Here is a 4,544-nt window from a genome sequence, read left to right as displayed (position 1 = left end):
TCTGTACCTTACCGGTTTGGTCTCGTTTCCTCTTATAGATCCATTTGCAACCAATAGGTTTTACCCCATCCGGTTGATCTACAAGTTCCCAGACTGAATTGAAGTACATTGACTCCATTTCAAGATTCATGGCTTTAATCCACTGATCTCTATCCTCATCATTCATTGCCTGTTTATAGGTCAATGGATCCTCAACGCCATCATCAGGTATGATGACTTGAGTTTCTGCCAAACCCAAGTAACGATCGGATTGAGTTATAACCCTCCCACTACGTCGAGGCATTCTCAACTCTTGAGAAGGATGTGATTGACCAGAAGTGTCAGCTCCATCAACAACTCTGGTTGAAGGACCAGCTTGATCAACAACTCTTGTTGTTTTATCAGTAGCTTCTTTAGAAATCTCACTTAATACTAGTTTGCTACGAGGTTGATGATTTCTTACGTGGTCTTCCTCTAAGAATGTAGCGTTCGTTGATACAAACACTCTATTTTCTTGAGGATCATAAAACAAACCACCTTTCGTCTCTTTGGGATATCCTACGAATAGACATAATTTTGAACGACGTTCTAATTTCTTGGGATTTTGCAACAACACATGTGCTGGACATCCCCAAATTCTGAAGTGACGTAAACTACCTTTACGCCCTTTCCATAACTCATCAGGTGTTTCTAAAACACTCTTAGTAGGAACCATGTTCAAAATGTATGTAGCAGTCTCCACTGCATATCCCCAAAATGGATCGGGTAATTGAGCGAAACTCATCACAGACCGAACCATGTCTAATAGAGTTCTATTTCTCCTTTCTGATACACCATTTTGTTGAGGCATACCAGGGGCTGAGAGTTGAGACCTTATTCCATGTTCTATCATATAGTCCTGAAATCTTAAATCCATTTACTCTCCTCCTCGATCTGATCGAAGTGTTTTAATAGTTTTACCTAATAGATTCTGAACCTCAGTCTTATACTCTCTGAATTTTTCAAGAGCTTCGGACTTGTGATGCATTAGGTAAAGATAGCCATACCTTGAATAATCATCAATAAAACTGATGAAATATTCATACCCTCCTCGTGCTTTGACATTCATTGGACCACAGAGATCTGTATGCACGAGTTCTAAGGTTTCTTTGGCTCTATAACCTTTTTCGCAAAATGATCGTTTAGTCATTTTACCCTCAAGACAAAACTCACATGGAGGTAAAGAATTGTCTTCTAACTTATTTAGAAGTCCCCTTTTAACCAATCTCTCAATCCTATTGAGATTAATGTGGCCTAGTCTTAAATGCCAAAGAAAGATATTAGGAGAAATCTTTTGTCGTTTATTTTGAGTTTCAGCTGTTTTAAACATCTCAGTATTTAAAATAGCTTTTGTTTTGCTCGGTTTTAACATATATAAGTTGTTTTCTAGTTTTGCATAACAAATATGAATACCTCTTTTGCAAATGAACACTTCATTAATTTCAAAAGATACTTTATACAACTGTTCTAATAAACAAGAGATGGATATTAGATTTCTTTTCATTCCTGGAACAAAAAGTACATTATCTAATATAATGAATCTATCTCCAAAAAACAACTTTAAATTTCCCACTGATCTTGCTGAGACAACCTCTCCTGTTCCAACCCTGAGTGTTATCTCGCCGTCCGCAAGCATTCTCCAGGAGCTAGTTTCCTGGTAAAAAGAACAAATATGATTAGTCGCCCCTGAATCTAGTATCCAAGTTGAGTTGTCATACTCTACTAAACACATTTCTACAACGAGTAAATCATATTTACCTTGTTGTGTCTTTTCGGCTTTCTTCTCTGCAAGGTATTTTGGGCAATTTCTCTTCCAGTGCCCGTTTTCGTTGCAATGGAAACATTTTCCTTTATCTGCTTTTTGAACCTTGTTCTTGCGGTTAGTAGGAATCTTATTTTTCCCTTTTCCCTTCTTCTTCATCAAAACACTTTTAGAAGTTGAAGGTCCAGACTTATTTTGGGAGGACGATCCTCGTAGTAATTTCTTGGAGATGGCAACATTTGCTTCTCCTGTTTGTCCCTTGTTTGTTAAGAGGGACTGATAAGTCTGTAGCTCATTGAGAAGAGCAGTCAAGTTATATTCTATTTTGTTCATAACCACATTGGTGCGGAACTGGAAGAAGCTCTTCGGAAGAGACATCATGATAAAACTGACTGGACTCTTCTCATCAATGACAGCTTCATTTTCTTCTGCCACATTGAAATGGACCATCATGTCCAGGACATGTTCTCTAACTGAGGTCCCTTCTTTCATACGGCAGTTGTAAATGTATTTTATGGCTTCATGTCTAAGGGAGAAGGACGGTTGTCCAAACATCCCTTTTAGAGATTCCATAATCTCTTTAGCAGTACCCATAACATCGTGTTTCTTAGCCAAAACATCAGATATGCTAGCTAGAATGTACACTCGGGCTTTGTCATTTGCCTTTATCCATCTGTCATATGCATCCCGAGCTGTTCGGTTTGCATTTGAGTTTGGGTTTGGAGGACACTCCTCAGTTAAAACAAACTTTAAATCATCAATGACCAGTATTGTGTTTAGGTTTGATTTCCAAGTTGTGTAGTTGTCGCCGTTTAATTTCTCAGAAGCGAGTAATTGTACTATTGAGTTTGTCATGCTGTGATATAAAGAAAATTCTATTAGTGATTTGACTTAATCCTGTTTAATCCAATCAGTTTTAGCAAATATAATAATGCACCCAAATCATTATTAATTTGCAACGATACTTTAGTGAGTTAGAGCAACTGCTACCGAGGGGCAGTCAATCACTCATTCACTAAACCAAGACATTCTTGACTTAAACACTAATTCCAGAATAACTCTTGTTCCTATAGTGTTTTAGTTATCGCTATTTTGGTCAAGAATATACTAACTCTTAGTAATTCTTCGCAAGTGTGACCCACCAATTTCAGACCTCAGAAATCGGTCCCAACAACGCTATCGAATGAAAAAGCCAAAGTTGGGAATGGACTTAAGAAATCCTATCCATTTCTGGAGTTTGCGTTGTTCCGACTCCCATGTTACGACCCTCCGAATGGGTAGTTGCTCTAGGGCAACATGCAGGCGGAACATGGGAATCTCACGGTGCAACCTAGTGGTGGAGACCATAGGACGTGTTGACTTCCTTCTCCCACTTACTATAAATACTTTCTCAATTCACCTTGTTATTGACTCATGCAAATACCTTCCGAATGGAGGACGCTCCAGGGCGACACGAGGCCGAGCATGAATCTCACTGTGTGAATTTTACAGAGAGCGTGAAGAGAAAACGATGTATCTTATACACCTTTTTCCTCCCACTAAGTATTTTAGATGGTTGGGTATACTTTTTACTTAAGTATATTCCGGCTAATTAAATATAACTTAAGTCTAGGTGATTTTTCTAAATCTTACATCACTTAAGCATGCTCATAAAACTGGGCTAACTAAGCTCAAGTACTGGTCCGATCTCTAGGTAGTGGGTGTTCCGTAAACCGTCAACTTAAGTACCTTCAGCCTTAGACAAGATCGTGCCAGGTGAGGTAGTGGGTGTTCCGTAAACCGTCAACTTAAGTACCTTCAGCCTTAGACAAGATCGTGCCAGGTGAGGTAGTGGGTGTTCCGTAAACCGTCAACTTAAGTACCTTCAGCCTTAGACAAGATCGTGCCAGGTGAGCTAGTGGGTGTTCCGTAAACCGTCAACTTAAGTACCTTCAGCCTTAGACAAGATCGTGCCAGGTGAGCTTTCTTGTAACCCGTAAACCGTCAACTTAAGTACCTTCAGCCTTAGACAAGATCGTGCCAGGTGAGCTTTCTTGTAACCGCAATTTTATGAACTTAAGTACCTTCAGCCTTAGACAAGATCGTGCCAGGTGAGCTTTCTTGTAACCGCAATTTTATGAGACATCGACCCTTTTTAACTGTTAAAATTGATCGTGCTCGGTTCTTAACCCTTAGTGAGCGAGCACTTATCTTTATTATAGATTTTAACGTCTACTTGATTTTATGACGTTGAAAATAACCTATAACATGCTTTATATAACAATTTATATAATCATCCATTCCATGCAATAATATAACAATTATATCTATCACTCATGCAACCCTAAGACATGCATACTATACATTATAACACTTATAACATACTTGGAATGCATGAAACATGCTTAGCCTATGGTGGGATTTTAAATCTATATGACATACTTTATGCATATACATTTTCTATTTAATTAAAACATACATTCATAATGCATAATTAATTAAACACACTAAAGTGGGTTGGTTTTGGCATTTTAAAGCAAGCAATTAACTAAATTATTACATTAATAATTAAAAATAACTTGAGCCGCTCCCGAGGATCACGAACTGGACAAACCAACCCTTAAAAATGTTCAATCGGTCCCCAACGACAGAAAAGACACCCGAACCGCCTCTTCCATCTTCTTCGGTTCAGCTTGTTTATCTCTTCCATTTTCGATCAATTACAACCTAAAATGGACTCTAAAGACTCCATAAAAATTACAGACCTTTCTTCATTCATTAAAGC

This window comes from Cucurbita moschata, unplaced genomic scaffold (assembly GCF_002738365.1).
Source record: "Cucurbita moschata cultivar Rifu unplaced genomic scaffold, Cmos_1.0 Cmo_Scf00029, whole genome shotgun sequence".
Lineage (NCBI taxonomy): Eukaryota > Viridiplantae > Streptophyta > Magnoliopsida > Cucurbitales > Cucurbitaceae > Cucurbita > Cucurbita moschata.
The sequence above is the reverse complement of the archived record's forward strand: the minus strand, read 5'-3'. Positions refer to the sequence as shown.